Here is a 17,750-nt window from a genome sequence, read left to right on the forward strand (position 1 = left end):
TACCTATGTACGGGATTCCTAAACTACATAAAAACCCTTACAAACAATGCTACATTGCTGGATCCAGTAAGTTCTCTACCAAGCCCCCTATCTTTGCTCATCACGAAAATATTAACAGCTGTGAAGGAGAAACTTCAACCTTACTGTGCGACTACATATGCCAGAAGTGGTGTTAATCAAATGTGGATTCTAAACCATTCTAAAGAACTTTTAGTATACTTGAAATCGCAGAATTTTTTCCCAAATCAATAACATTAAAACCCATGACTTTTCAACTCTATACACAACCATTCCTCACGATAAATTAAAGACTAGACTTTTTGACATCATGGACAGTTGCTTCTTCAGCAAAAATGGAAAACGGAAATATTCTTATCTAGTGATAATCATTCAAAAACTTACTTTGTTAAACACCACTCTAATTCCACACAAAAATATTCTGAAGTTGAAATAAAAATATGCTAGAGTTCCTCATTGACAATATCTTCGTGGTCTTTGGTGATCAGGTCTTCCAACAGTCTGTTGGAATTCCCATGGGCACTAATTGTGCTCCTTTTTTAGCTGACCTGTTTCTATATTCATATAAAGCAGAATTTATTCAAAAACTTCTACGTGAGAAGAACAAATCTCTAGCTATGACCTTCAATTCGACTTTTTGATATATCGATGACGTTTAGTCTATTAACAATATTAACTTTCATTCATATCTCGATTTGATATAAATATGTGAGCTCGAAATAAAGGACATCACAGAGTCGTCCGCTTCTGCTTCATACTTAGATATTTTTTTGAAAGTAGACATTAACGGCAAATTGACAACTCGACAGTATGACAAACGGGATGATTTCAGCTTCTCCATCGTCAATTTCCCATACTTATGAAGCAATATTCCATTATCACCTGCATATGGTGTTTATCTCAACTGATTCGATATGCAAGAGCTTGTTCTGGGTATAGTCAGTTTTTAAATCGAGGTAAGCTACTGACAAACATGTTGATGGTACAGGGGTTTCAACAGTCTCGATCGAAGTCAGCATTTCGCAAATTCTATGGTCGTTATAGTGATCTAATTCGTCAATACAACCTATCATTGGGTCAAATGCTGTCTGACGTGTTTCATACCGATTGTTAAGCCGTTCTTGACACACTGATTTTGACTGCGGATAACTCCGTTTACTTGATCAGGATATAGGACTCACGGCGGGTGTGACCGGTCGACAGGGGATGCTTACTCCTCCTAGGCACTTGATCCCACCTCTGGTGTGTCCAAGGGTCCATGTTTGCCCAACTATCTATCTTGTATTGCTTGTAGGAGTTTTGAGATTGATCACTGTTCGTTATCTTCACCTTTCATAGGCCTATTATGTTCAAGTTACTTGATGGATTCATTCATTGTATCTTGTTTAACGTCCCTCTCGAGAAGTTTTCACTCATATTGAGATAAGTGTTATAGGTCGGTATTACCGATATGTTATACTAAAAAAGCTCCAGAAATATTATCATAAACGACGGCCTGTGTCAGGGTTTAGGCATGTTCGTCTACTTCATGATAATGCTCTATCATATACATCTGAGCTTGTGAAGCAATTTTTGAAGTCGGAGAAGGTTACCGTCTTGCCACATCCACCATACTCCCCAGATCTAGCCCCATTTCCCAAAACTTTAAAAGTTCTTATCTGGTCGTCGTTAGAAGTCCCGACAAGCCTTTGGCTTAGCCATTGATCAGTCAGTGCCTCAGAGGTCTACCTAAATCAGCGTACCGTGACGCATTTCAGAAATGGATTCAGAGTTTGGAATTATGTATTTCAAACCGCGGAGAATACTTTGAAGGGATGTAATTTTCATTTCATTATTTGTGTCGAATGCTTTTGAGATATTGTACAATACACATTACATATCGAACAGCCCTCGTAGGTCTGTCGCGGCTGGAATTCGAGCCTCGGCCTTCCGCATGCGAGGCAAACGCTCAAACCTCTAGACCATCGCCGCGGTTTAAAGTTACTTGAACCATATTCTGAAATATTAATTTGACTCATTAACCATTAGAACTACATGTATATAGTAATGATTAACAATTTGATAAAAAAAAAATAGAATAGAAAAAAGACACGATGAAACAAAGTAGGGTCAGGAAATCAATTTGTTCATCAACAATTTGTATGGATGGACTTTATGCCCAAACACATGGATCTCCTGTATCGTATTCTTTGTTAGCTACATTTATTTATGTTAACTAAATAAAAGGATTATTTATCACATAAGGAAGTTAGCTCCTGGGCTTTTGAGCACAACTGCGCAGGATGCTACATATATACATGTATTATTACTACAGTGACTTGATCCGAAGAGTCGGATCACGTCGAGTTGACAGGAGCGGATCATCAGATCACACGAGACGCGAAACGTCGAGATTGATCTGATGACCCGCGCCTGACAACGAGACGTGATCCAACTCTTCGGATCAAGTTACTGTAGTAATGATAAATTTATTTTGTTATATACCCAACAATGTACCGTTCTTTGATACTGTGGATTTCAGAGCGTGTGATCCGGTTTTCCGGGTCATCACAGTGTTTTTTTCATTCCGTATCGGTATCCTCTGAAACTGATGCCGTCACAATGCATCAACGCAACGTTATTTGTGGAAAATATTGACCGCGTCACAAAACAAAACTGCGTGCACAAAACATAATTTCATGGTATGCCTGTGTTTTTGATAATTTGAATTACATTTATCATCTTATAAATGTGGATTTAAAATGCAGAAGGGGTATATTATAAATTTATCATTACTACAGTAACTTAATCCGAAGAGTTGGATCACGTCGAGTTGACAGGCGCAGATCATCAGATCAAACTCGACGCTTTGCGTCTCGTATGATCTGATGATCCGCTCCTGTCAACGCGACGTGATCCGACTCTTCGGATCAAGTTTCTGTAGTAGTAGTAGTAATAATAATAATAATAATAATATATATATATATATATATATATATATATATATATACCCTTATGCATTTTAAACCCACATTTATAAGATAATAAATGTAATCCAAATTAGTCTAGTCAATCTAGCTCAAAAATGAGCAAAACCTCAAACTAATTGCAACAGAAATGAAAGGACCAGAGTCACAAAGTACTAAAATTGGCCCTTTCACCAAAATAAATGAGACTTTCACAGTTGATGCTCTAGGATTTATAGGTCATAGAACAATTTATTTTATAACGATATCTTTTCTAGTTTTCGTTTTACAGTCGTTTAAATTTTGTGTTGTTTTTGAACAGAAAAACTATATAACGTCATGATGTTGACGTTATGAGAATTACAGTGTAATACACAAATAATGGACGCATAGATTAATATATATTTTTTGGGCTTATTCTGATTGTAAATCACAACTGTTAAAATACTAGGAACTTGTATATTTTCTATCACGATGTTTAAATTTGTGATATATTGCCCCCCCCCCCCCCCTTCCCACTACATAACACTACAATTTTTTTCCCCACTGTATTGGACATAATTGAAAAATCGTGATCAAAAATTAAAATTCCTTGCAGTGAAAGGACCACAGCAAATAGTATTGTTTTACCGTCTATCTCAAAGACGAGTTTATATTTTCAAATTGCATATATCTATTTGTATCAACTTCCATTAAAATTGATATAATTGAGGGTAAAAAAAAGAGAGACAACTGTATAATTTTGGTTAAACTTGAGTTATTATAGTAACTAATTACAAAAATGGATTTTTAAAACTATTTTTTAAAAAAATAAAACACGGTGGACCTTGAAAATTGTCGGCACTTCTGAAGTCTTAATTTTCTGAGAGAGGTAGACATTGAAGTCCACGGAGATCTGACATCTGTGCCTCCTTTGTGCCACCGTGCACCTTTGTGTGGTAAAAAAAAAATACTAAGCGAAATATTAGTGGGTGAAAATTAAAACGTATAAAACGACAACCTGTATATATTCATATCATTTAATGATATTTATTATTGTAAATTTAAAATAGTAATTTAATTTTCAAAAATGTACCTTCACTGTCTATCTTTAAAGAATTACCATACTGATTTGATAACTTACTTAAATTGTTTACATGTTGGGGTTTTCTATTCGAAACAATTCATCTTAATTACCCTTAACTTATGACGTCCGTTCTGTATTAACTTTCCACGTTTATATGTTTGAAGCAGACATAGAGTGGACAGTGTCGCTAAATGAATTTTAATTATCTCTAAGTAGAAACCTCAACATGTTTGTAAATCGGGATTATTTCTTGTATTTAGATATATCAAGATATTGATATATATCCGTATGCAGACTTCCCCGCAGACGTTCACACCTTTATGAAACGCCCAAATTCTCGACATCCCGTACACAAACACCTGTACGTGTTAGTCGCACATTGTTTCACAGCACGAGCAGCAAGAGTTCAACAAGAGAAGGATCATTTGACTTTGAAAATGAACAAACGAATATCACATAGTATAAATTGGCATTGATTTCAACTTGTTAAATAGCATGAATTATATCAGCTCAAAGAAATGTGGACCATAAAATGACAAGTAAAAGCATTGGTTTATTTGTGCGATTATTTTAAAAGATTGACATTTATATTAGTGCACCACATGTATTTTAATGTATAATTTGTATTGTAATTAAGAATATTATATGATTTAGATCCGCTGTCTACATGTTTACAGATAGTGTAGAAATATCAAAAAGTGTACAGTTGACAACGCGATTGAAATAAGAATGCGGACAAATTTTTGTTTATTCAGTGATTCACGAACTTACCCGTCTTCTGAATGAAAGTTATAGAACATACTATTTTTTTTATATCAGTTATAACACCCGAAAACGGGGGCAAAAATCATCTTCGCTTGCCATGGGTTTTGGGTCGATTCTGCTCTTCGTGGGCTGAACACATTTTGCTATCGAAGATGGAAATTTTCTTTAAAATGCCTAGATTGTCCGCCTGCATAAACATGTATTACGGTGGTAAAAAAAAGTCTAGTAAATCCAATGAAGTTGTAGTAATATAGAATTTATATTTATTTCATTTTTGACTGAGAGGGCATTAGATAGCTAGGCACGTAACATCGGTTTAAAAAAGGGAGGGGGGGGCAGTCCTAACTCGCACCAGGCGAATAATTTAACATGGAAAAAAGAGAAATTAAATATATCAGAATGAAGTGGAATGGTTAATTAATAAGAATAATATTGTACATTTAAGATTTGATTAAACTTCCCGTACCTGTATACAATTACTGGTGCTCTCTCTCTCTCTCTCTCTGTTGTCTATATATATTTGTGTGTGAACTAATTGCATTTGAAACCGATATTTTAAAACATCCTTACAGTAGACTTGGATGGGTCCATGTGGCGATCTATCCACTGCACACTTAAAGAAATTGAATTTGGGAGGGGGATTGGGACAGTTTGAGTGGATGAAAACCACCACCGCCACCACACACATGTACACAATTTAAGGTTTTGAAGATTGGACAATTTAAGCACAATTTCCTGTTGCTATTGTAGGCTGGATTATTAAATTAAGATATATTTATTGGCACAACACATGTCCAGTTTATTAATTGGCAAAACATATATAATATAGCATTCAGTCCGTCTGTCATAATTTAATTTTACTTGTATCACGCAATTTGATTTGTTGAGCACGCTGAAAAAAATACTTGTTTATATTGTTTAAATGTAACTTGGCATTGGGACACACCTCCTTGACAGCCAAGACGACACTATTTTTCCTTTTCTAATCTTACATTAGACAATAGAACACTGATACGTTGATAGGCCTTCGAACTAGGCCATGAAATTGAAAATCAACGGAATCAAACATGCACAATTTATAAATGCTGTACTGTCTTACCCCCACCCCCCACCCCCCAAACAAAAAACAAAACGCACAGTCTTTGTTTACAAGTAAAGTTACATAAAAATAGAAAATAAAAAAACCTCATGACATGTACAACGATATCATATGTGAAATCAAAACAAAACCAGTATATCGAGTATTTTCATATGGGGGTTACTTGATCCGCCTATCGAAGCATAAAATGCGTCATGAACATCTTACAACTGATGACGTCATGTCTCATCGATAACATGTGGATCGCTATCTATGAATTGCTTACTGTCGGATTTAACTGGCGGCAATGCTGCATGCTATGGTAAGTCATGTAGTTTAAATCTGTTATTTTGAGTTCCTTTTTGCCTGACCAGGTCATGCTAATATTCAGCCCGAAACTTGGATGTACTGTAAATCAAAGAAGGACTTGCTCCCAATGTACGTAAAGTTAGGTTAAATAAAACAGTTATTTCGAATGTTAACAGTCTAAAGCTGCGTAGTAACACTTTTGTAAAATAGAGCAAAAATTATTCGATATGATATCAGTACCATACAAGAATACTTGCGTGAAGCCTGAATATTTTCCGATATCCCAAAGTGAAAGAAGACGCCGCGCCATGTTCATTTCAGTCACTAGGCCTAACAGTTTCGGTAACTGTCGTTTCGTTCAATGATAATGTTTATGATAATAATGTAAAACTACCAAAATTGTACACAGTTTTTAAGCAACGATGCAATGAAGATGTATTGTGAACGACTTTAAAAGATGAAAACAACTAGGTATTGAAAATGAACATCTATAGTAAAAGGGCAAAACAAGCTGCAACCGAAAACTATTATTAGGTGAGGGAATTTCCCTTGCTTTAAAAATAAACACCGAACTAAAATGACCTATGTACATATACATGACACGAAATAAAAAACGCACTTTCCTTCTCCATAAGATACTTAAACCAGCCATATTTTCTGTAAAATTCAAGTTTACCACCACCAGCGCATTATAACCGTAATATTTTTCAGCAATCCGGAATATCGTTTTTTGAAAAATAAAAATAGTGCTCCTAGCTCGCCCTAAAATATTTTTGCATTTATGGTCAATTGAAAAAGTGTATATTATAAAAATACTTTAAATATTTTGGGCGAGATGAAACCAGTATGGCAAAACCTTTACAAAATAACCAGTTTTTGGTGAAAAATGACAAAAATACGGTACTATATCCGGTTCTAGTACGTATACAGCTTTAGTTGTGCTCCTATTTTTAAAATCTAACATGTTTTTTTAAACCCCGGATTCTGATAAATATTTATAACACCAATACTCGTATTCAACATTTACTTTCATTTTTATATATTTTAAGGGCCATATTTTGGGGTTTGTGAATCAGGTTCTTTTGATTATTCATGCAAGAAAACACATGCAAACAACATATTAAAAATCGGCTTTTGTATTTCCATGGGAAAATTGGAATTTTGGGGTAAAATGATGTGTTTTTTCATGAAAATCGCTAAAAACTGGAAATTGAAGATCATGTCCATTTTATGTAATATACAGTAAAAATGAGTTTCATATCTCAAATTTCAACCTGGAAATGTTCGATTAAATTTTTTTTTACAGCAGAATATATTCTTTCCTTGACCGTAATTTTTGGGTAAAATCTTGCTTTTTTGAATATAATTGTTAAAGATTGAAATTTTAAGAAGAAAACCCACATTTTGTCATACATTTGAGTCTACTAATAAAAAATTGAAGTTAGGATTTCTTTTAAAAACTGCCCAACAAGTAAGATATATAGATTATTGGCAATATATATGAAAAATATCATTTTAGGTAGGAAAACCTACCTTTTTCTAAAACAAAAATAGTGAAAAACTGGAAATTATTGCCGTATTTGATGTTTAGTTCTATCCAAATTATTGTGCAATTAATACCGAGAATTTCAGAAGTAATCTGTTTTAAAAACAATGGACACATAGAATTAAAAGCAAAATGAATCAGGCACGCAGCATCGTAAAAAAAAAAAATGGGGGGGGGGGTTGAAGATAATTTCACACTATTGCCTGAAAATTGACAAGTAAATTTTAATCCAAAAGTTATAAAAATCCTTGATGGTGTGTGTGGTGGTGGTGGTGGTGGGGGGGGGGGGGCTAAGGTTGTTTTCTCAGTTCAATTTTACACTTCCACTGTGTACAGTTCACGACAATGCTATTTTTAAAAAAAAAAAAAAGAGGAGGGAGGGCAACCGATCTGTCTAAAAATCGACCTCTGTACGTAAAAAATTATCAACTTTGCATGTAATGATAAAAGGTGTAGAGCCATTATTGCTACGTGCCTGATAATTATCACCCCTACTAACGTTATTGTTATTTAAATTTACACCACGTGGGTTTTTTGACCCATTAAAAGGTTAGAGGTGAGGTCAAATTCCGCAGTGAAGGAAACCGGAAATAAATCTGCCAAAGTTATAGTCATTTTCTATATACTGTAATAGACATGTATCATCAATGCAAATTAGAAAATTCAATTAAGTACTGCCATACCAGCGATGATTGTGAAATAGTGAAAAGCTCAGGAAGTTAAAGTCATTTAAAGATTTAGATTGTAGTTTAACTGATATTTAGTCTTATTGTCGTGTCATGAGGGGGGAGGGTCTTTTCTTCTTTTGTTCGGGGGGGGGGGGGGGGGGCAACGGTAATAATTCCATTGTTTATAACATATGCAAATAAAGAAATTGGGGAGACTGCTTTCTTCCATTTTTCATTTATAGTGGTATTTAGGGTAAAGACAGAACTGCAAACATATATGCATGTATTCATGGAGAATTTGTATAAAAAATTTATCTTTGGTAGTAAGTTTTTAACACCCCCTCCCCCCTCCGAATTAAGAAATCATGAATTTTTTCGAACTTAGGAGAAAAGTTCCCCCTCACCGATTTAGGATTTTGTAGAGTGGGCAAGTCCCAGGACAAAACAATTTTTTTTCTCTTGTCAAGGATTTTTAACGAATTGGTGAAGAAAATGTGCGATTCCTCCCTTAGAGTATAATTGCGACTCATATAAACTGCACAAAATAATATATCACATTATAAGTTAATCATCAACGTCACAGAAAAAATGAAATTGATGTTATTGTAAGATTCTATTACTACACTTCTATAGCATGCTATTTTTAGATTTATTCCTCTTTAAAGATATCTCATAAATTTTATAAGATATCTTATTAAACTTACAAGATATCTTCTTAAGTTTATGAAATATATTAATTGTATCCTTTATAATTGGATATCTGATAAAAGATGATAAAATGTTATATATTTTATAAGTTATCTTCTAAAACATATATCTTATGTCTTTTAAGATATCTCAAACTTAATAAGATATTTTATAAGATATCTCAAAAACGAAATTTTATAAGACATCTTGTTAACTTTATAATGTAAAACTTATACGGTACCAATTTTGATGCACCAGATGCGCATTTCGACAAATAATGTCTCTTCAGTGATGCTCAACCAAAATGTTTGAAATCCGAAATAACTATGAAGTTTTAGATCTAAATATAGCCAAAAACAGCGTGCCAAACAAGTGGAGCCAAATTCGTCCAAGGATAAGAGCTATGCATGAGGGAGATAATCCTTAATTTTGAAATGAATTTCTAAATTTTATAACAGCAATTAAATATACATCCGTATTTTCAAGCTAGTAACGAAGTACTTAGCTACTGGGCTGTAGAGACCCTCGGGGACTAACAGTCCACCAGCAGAGGCCTCGACCCAAAGGTCATAATGTAAAACTTATACGGTACCAATTTTGATGCACCAGATAATGTATCATATGAATTTACTTTTATAAGATATATATCATAAAACATATAAGATATCTTGCAGGTATATTATAAGATATATCAAAGTTTGAGCTATATTTTTTTTTAAATTGTTTATAAGATATCTTATAAGATATGTAAGATAACTTATAAAGCTTGTGAGAAATCTTATAAAACATTTAAGATATTTTATGTTTTATAAGATATCTGTTAAACATTATATCATTTGATATACAAGATATCTTATAAAGCTTAGTAGATATCTTTCATAATTTATAATATATATCTTAAATATTTTATAAACTATATATTATATGAGATATATATCTTATAAGATTTATTAGATATCTTATCAGAAATAGAAGATATTTCATAAATTATATATGAAATCCTTAAAGGAATACCCGGTAGATTGTATAAATATGGCGTGTTATACACTTCACTTAAGAAGAAGATAGATTGGCAGGATTTATACAATTATATGAATATATACATATTTTCTATATATCTTAAGAAATATCTGTGAAAAGCCTAATATGCATTTTCATAAATTTAAAACTTAACGTACTAATTTTACTCTTTATGCTAAAGCAATTCATCAGCAAATGTGAATTATTACTACGGCTGTACGTGCTCTGCAATGCATGCAAGCAGGTAGTTATAGTTATACAGTATCAAAGTTGGTTAAGAAGTACTATGTACAAGTTACTACTCATAAATGGAAATTCAATGGTTAAAAATTTTCCACATTTATTGAAATATACATAGTTTTCTTATCTATATGTATTGATCAGAAAGTAAGACAATGTTACACCACTGTATCTGCAAAAGTTTTTTTTTAAGTCTTAAATATTAAAGAAATTAAACTTTTAGAGTGGAACATTTTTACAATATGTCTATATACACATAAAATCAGATGCTGAAATTTTATGAAATTTAATTCAATATCAGTATACATGTATATACATACATTTCAAAGTTATAACAATTTCTTAAAAATTGTTGGAAGTTATTTTTATAACTTTAGTCTGTGACATGCACTTTAGAGCATCCCAGATTACAGGATTTGAAGGTAGATCCTTAATGTAAACTGATGAATTCATTTAGGAATGTGCACTGCACACCAGCTATTTCCTCAAAATGAATCTCTGATAGAAAAAAAAATTCACAATGATCAATATAAGCTATCTAAATTTTATTTTCCAGTATGAAATATGAATACTGATTGATTGTCTTAATTACTCCTTCTAGATATCTATTCTGTTTCAATTTAGTATCAATAGCATTAAAAACAAGAGGCCCATGGACCACATTGCTCACATGAGTTACCTTGGCCCATATTTAAAGATTGTTCTTGTATATTTGCATGTAAAGCTTTGATCCTTATTGTGGCCCCAACTTACCCCCGTAACTATGATTATTACAAAATTGAATCTGCACTATGTCAAGAATCTTTCATGTGAATGTAAATTTCGTTGCCCCAATGGCTTCTTGAGAAAAAGATTTTCCCTATATTTTTGTATGTTAAACTTTGATCCCCTGTTGTGGCCACACCCTTCCCCTGGGGGGGGGGGGGCATAATTTTAACAAACTTAAATCTGCACTATGTCAGCAAGCTTTGACATAAATGTAAAACCTTCTGGCCCATTGATTCTTTAAAAAAAAAAAATCAAAAGATTCTCCTTATATATTTGTGTGTGAAATTTTGATCCCCTATTGTGGCCCCATCCTACCCCTGGGAGCTATGATTTTAACAAATTTGAATCTGCACTATGTCAGGGAGCTTTCATGTAAATATAAACTTTTGTCTTACTTTCTGGTCCATTGGTTCTTGAGAAGATGTTATATTTTCCCTATATATTTGTAAGTAAAACTTCGATCCCCAATTGTTGCCCCATCCTACCCCCGGGGGCCATGGTGTTATTAAACTTGAATCTGCACTATGTCAGGAAGCTTTCTTGTAAATTTGTGCTTTCCTGGCCCAGTGGTTCTTGAGAAGAAGATTTTTAAAAGATTTTCCCTATACCTTTGCATGTAAAACTTTGATCCTCTATTGTGGCCCCATGCTATCCCTAGGGGTCATGATTTTAATAAACCTGAATCTACACTATGCCAGGAAGCTTGCTTGTAAATTTCAGCTCTTCTGGCCCTGTGGTTCTTGAGAAGACTTTTAATGAACCCACCCTATTTTGTGATTATCTCCCCTGTGAAGGGTGGCAAGTTAGGCTGAAATTAAGACTATGGTTCTGGAGAAGAAGTTAAAAAGGTTGTACAGATGGACTGATGACAGCAAAAAGTGATCAGAATTGCTCTTTCAAGCTTTCAGCTCATGTGAGCTAAAATCAATTTGGAATTTTTCTTTGCTATGTGATTTATCTCTACCTACACTGCATATACACTATGCCTATTTTACCAGAAAGAAAAATTTTAATTATAACTTTATAATTACATATATATTTTATGATTTTTTTTCAAAATAAATATTTAATATAATTAACATTTTATAGAAGAGAAACAAAAATACCATAATCACAATTTGAAACTAGTTCTAATTGTAACGGGGACCGTTACAGATGTTCCCCAAACCTCCCCCAATTAAAAAGTGATGTCCTTGTGAATCTATAGGAAAAAATCATTTTATTTTAGCCTTTAATTACATGTAGTACGTTCAATATGGTCATTTCAGTACCAAGAAATGAAAGAAAGCGTTGCACGTGCATACACGCGCACGCGTGTATGATTCCGAATTTTTGTTGATGTCGTTCAACAGGCATTTGTATCATATACCCACAGTATGAATTTCATAACGTTTCCACCAAATATAAGGAAGTTATAGCGATTTTAAAATCGTCCAATCAGAAATCAGGACACGTGCATGCACGTGCTGAGCAGTAATTCTAACCACAGCAATTTGTAAGGAGTACCAAGATACATCTAAACCCCTAATATGAATAGAATTTGATGAAAAACAAAAACGTTATCGTCCTTTAAAAATTGAACATTTAAAAAACGTTGCACGCGCATGCGCGTGTGCGTTGGCAATTTTTGTTACACCAACATATAAATACACATATTGTCTACTTATGCTGTGAATATCATCTCATTCGCTTCATAAATAAGATAGTTACAAACGTTTTAGCATTATCCAATAAAAATGAAGCGCACGTGCATGCGCGTGCAAATTGGTAATTTTGACCATGTAAATCAGTTAAGGGCCTCAATATCTACCTATGATATGAATTCCAAGCCATTTCAATGAACAACAAAAAAGTTAGAATGATTCCAAAGTTAGCGTACAAATTTTGTATTGCGCGTGCACGCGCATGCGTGCGCGTACAGAAAAAAGAACTATTATTTTTCATATCTACAAATGATATCCTACCATCCTAGTTAGGTTTCATATCGCTTCCTTCAATATTCTGATTTTCCATTTTTTGTACCAAAATTGCAATGCACGTGCGCGCGCGTGCATGCACGTGCAAACAAAATGACTATCACTATGCACATCTACAAACGCTATACTATCATCCTGGAAAGTTTCATATCGATCCCTTTTGTAGTTTCTGAGAACACTACCGGACAAAAAAGTACCGGAGAAAAAGAATAATAATAATAATAATAACTAGTACTTATTGTAACGGGGACCGTTACAGATGTTCCCCAAACATTCCCCCATTTAGCAAGTGGTGTCATTTATTTCAGTACAAGTGGTTTTGACCATGGCAAACTGTGAAACATGTGAATATATAACTATTTTATAACGTTCAGTCCATTTCATGCTAATGCACATCAGTTATAAAGATCTGAGAGTTTTGTGCACGTGCAGGTACGTGCATGCACGTGCATATACATAATTCGACCATCTCGATACATTAGAAGTCTTACTATATGAGTACAAGAGAAGTTTCACAACTGTTCAATGTAAAACGAGAAATTAACGGCAACTCAAAACTACAAAGACCGAAATCAATGCACGTGCATACACGTGCGCGTGAGTACCACACAACAATTTTGTTGATGCTAATCAATAGACATTTGAACAATATACTTACTATATGAATTTGGTATCAATCGCTTCACTCTTAAGAAAGTTATTAGGATTTCAAAATCGTCCAATCAGAATTAAGCGCACGTGCATGCGCGTGTAGGGAAGTGATTTTGAGACTATTAATAAATTAACAGGCCCAAAACATACCTGCAACCTAATTTTCAAACCTATTCATTGCAATCTCAAAATGTTATAAACCAATACTCAAATTTAGACGTCAAATATTGCAATGCACGCGCATTCACGCGCATGCGATTTTGATAAGGGAAAATTTGTTGACACCATTTCACAGACATTCATATCATAGATCCCCAGGGTAAATTTGAATTCATTTCAGTTTTTAATTCAATAGTTATGACCATTTTAGTACCCGAAAAATGAAAGAAAAGCTATGCACGTGCATACACGGGCATGTGAGTACGACCCAGCATCAATGTTGATGTCATTCAATAGACATTTGATAGATATACTTACAGTATAAATTTCATATTGTTTCCATCATTTATAAGAAAGTTATGGCGATTTGAAAATCGTCCAATCACAATTTAGCACACGTGCATGCACGTGCCGGATGGTAATTATGACTGTACACATTTCTTAAGAATATCAAGATACATATACAATACAAGTTTGAAAAGATTTGGACAAAAAACAAAAAAGTTATGGTCATTGAAAGAATTGAACCTTCAAAAGACAATGCACGTGCGTGCGCATGCGCGTTTGCAATTTTTATTACATCGATCTGTAGATATTTGGCATGTCTACTTATCCTGTAAATATTAACAAATTTTCTTAATTGGCATGAATGTTATAAACGGTTTTGTATTATCCAATCAAATTGAAGCACACGTGCATGCGCGTGCAGAATTGAAATTTTGACGATGCCAAACAGTTAAGGGTCCCAAGTTATACCTACGACATAAATAACAAACAATTTCATTGAAAAGTAAAAAAGTTAGACTTATTCCAATGTTTGTAAACAAAAAATCCAATGCACGTGCATGCACATGCATGCATTTTCAGAAAAATGACATTCGTTCCGCACATCTACATATGCTATACTATCATCCTAAAATGTTTTCATATTGATCCCTTGAGTAGTTTCTGAGAACACTCGTGGACAAAAAAGTCTCAAGAAGAAAGAAAGAATAATAATAATAATAATAACTAGTACTTATTGTAACGGGGACCGTCACAGATGTTCCCCAAACATTCCCCCATTTAGTAAGTGGTGCCATTTATTTCAGTATAAGTTGTTTTGACCATTGCAAACTGTGTAGCGTGTTAATATATAACTATCTTATAACGTTCAGTCCATTTCATACTAGTTCAAATCAGTTATAAAGATCTGAGAGTTTTGTGCACGTGCACCTACGTGCATGCACGTGCATATAAATAATTCGTCCATCTCGATACATTAGAAGTCTTACTATATGAGTACAAGAGAAGTTTCACAACTGTTCAATGAAAAACGAGAAATTAACGGCAACTCAAAACTACAAAGACCGAAATCAATGCACGTGCATACACGTGCGCGTGAGTACCACACAGCAATTTTGTTGATGCTATTCAATAGACATTTGAACAATATACTTACTATATGAATTTGGTATCGATCGCTTCACTCTTAAGAAAGTTATTGGGATTTCAAAATCGTCCAATCAGAATTAAGCGCACGTGCATGCGCGTGCAGGAAAGTGATTTTGAGACTATTAATAAATTGAGAGGCCCAAAACATACCTACAACCTAATTTTCAAACCTATTCATTGCAATCTCAAAATGTTATAGACCAATACTTAAATTTAGATGTCAAAAATTACATTGCACGCGCATTCACGCGCACGCGATTTTGATAATGGAAAATTTGTTGACACCATTTCATAGACATTCATATCATAGATCCTCAGGGTAAATTTGAATTCATTTCAGTTTTTAATTCAATAGTTATAACCATTTTAGTACCCGAAAAATGAAAGAAAAGATATGCACGTGCATACACGGGCACGTGAGTATGACTCAGCATCAATGTTGATGTCATTCAATAGACATTTGATAGATATACTTACAGTATGAATTTCATATTGTTTCCATCATTTATAAGAAAGTTATGGCGATTTGAAAATCGTCCAATCAGAATTTAGCACACGTGCATGCACGTGCCGGATAGTTCTTATGACTGTTTACATTTGTTAAGAATATCAAGATACATATACAATACAAGTTTGAAAAGATTTTGACAAAAAACAAGAAAGTTATGGTCATTGAAAGAATTGAATATTCAAATGTCAATGCACGTGCGTGCGCATGCGCGTTTTCAATTTTTATAACATAGATTTGTACATATTTATAATCTTTACCTATCCTGTAAATATCATCAAATAATCTTAATTCACATGAAAGTTATAAACGGTTTTGTATTATCCAATCAAATTGAAGCACACGTGCATGCGCGTGAAGAATTGAAATTTTGACGATGCCAAACGGTTAAGGGTCTCAAGCTATACCTGCAATATAAATATCAAACGATTTCATTGAAAAATAAAAAAGTTAGACGCATTCCAAAATTTGTAAACAAAAAATCCAATGCACGTGCATGCACATGCATGCATTTTCAGACAAAATGACGTTCGTTCCGCACATCTACAAAGAGTATTCTATCATCCTAAAAAGGTTTCATCTTGATTCCTTCAGTAGTTTCTGAGAACACTCGTGGACAAAAAAGGGTGACAAGAATAAAGAAAGAATAATAATAATAATAAGAAGAAGAAACAGAGTAAAACCAATATGTTCCCAAACTTTGTTTGGGGAACATAATAACTAGTTCTAATTGTAACGGGGACCGTTACAGATGTTCCCCAAACCTCCCCCAATTAAAAAGTGATGTCCTTGTGAATCTATAGGAAAAAATCATTTTATTTTAGCCTTTAATTACATGTAGTACGTTCAATATGGTCATTTCAGTACCAAGAAATGAAAGAAAGCGTTGCACGTGCATACACGCGCACGCGTGTATGATTCCGAATTTTTGTTGATGTCGTTCAACAGGCATGCGTATCATATACCCACAGTGTGAATTTCATAACGTTTCCACCAAATATAAGGAAGTTATAGCGATTTTAAAATCGTCCAATCAGAATTCAGCACACGTGCATGCACGTGCTGAGCAGTAATTCTAACCACAGCAATTTGTAAGGAGTACCAAGACACATCTAAACCATTAATATCAATAGAATTTGATGAAAAACAAAAACGTTATCGTCCTTTAAAAATTGAACATTTAAAAAACGTTGCACGCGCATGCGCGTGTGCGTTGGCATTTTTTTGTTACACCAATATATAGATACACATATTGTCTACGTATGCAGACAAAATGACTATCACTATGCACATCTACAAACGCTATACTATCATCCTGGAAAGTTTCATATCGATCCCTTTTGCAGTTTCTGAGAACACTACCGGACAAAAAAGTACCGGAGAAAAAGAATAATAACTAGTTCTAATTGTAACGGGACCGTTACAGATGTTCCCCAAACCTCCCCCAATTAAAAAGTGATGTCCTTGTGAATCTATAGGAAAAAATCATTTTATTTTAGCCTTTAATTACATGTAGTACGTTCAATATGGTCATTTCAGTACCAAGAAATGAAAGAAAGCGTTGCACGTGCATACACGCGCACGCGTGTATGATTCCGAATTTTTGTTGATGTCGTTCAACAGGCATTTGTATCATATACCCACAGTATGAATTTCATAACGTTTCCACCAAATATAAGGAAGTTATAGCGATTTTAAAATCGTCCAATCAGAATTCAGCACACGTGCATGCACGTGCTGAGCAGTAATTCTAACCACAGCAATTTGTAAGGAGTACCAAGATACATCTAAACCCCTAATATGAATAGAATTTGATGAAAAACAAAAACGTTATCGTCCTTTAAAAATTGAACATTTAAAAAACGTTGCACGGGCATGCGCGTGTGCGTTGGCATTTTTTGTTACACCAACA

At 33.9% G+C, this 17,750-nt stretch overlaps 1 protein-coding gene across 1 annotated transcript in view; it reads left to right on the forward strand.

The window, feature by feature from the left end:
* LOC125677176 (multiple epidermal growth factor-like domains protein 10) overlaps nucleotides 1-17,750 on the forward strand; it is a 191,034-nt gene that overhangs the window by 52,578 nt on the left and 120,706 nt on the right. The window lies entirely within an intron of this gene.

This window comes from Ostrea edulis, chromosome 3, assembly GCF_947568905.1.
Source record: "Ostrea edulis chromosome 3, xbOstEdul1.1, whole genome shotgun sequence".
In the NCBI taxonomy this organism is placed as follows: Eukaryota; Metazoa; Mollusca; class Bivalvia; order Ostreida; family Ostreidae; genus Ostrea; species Ostrea edulis.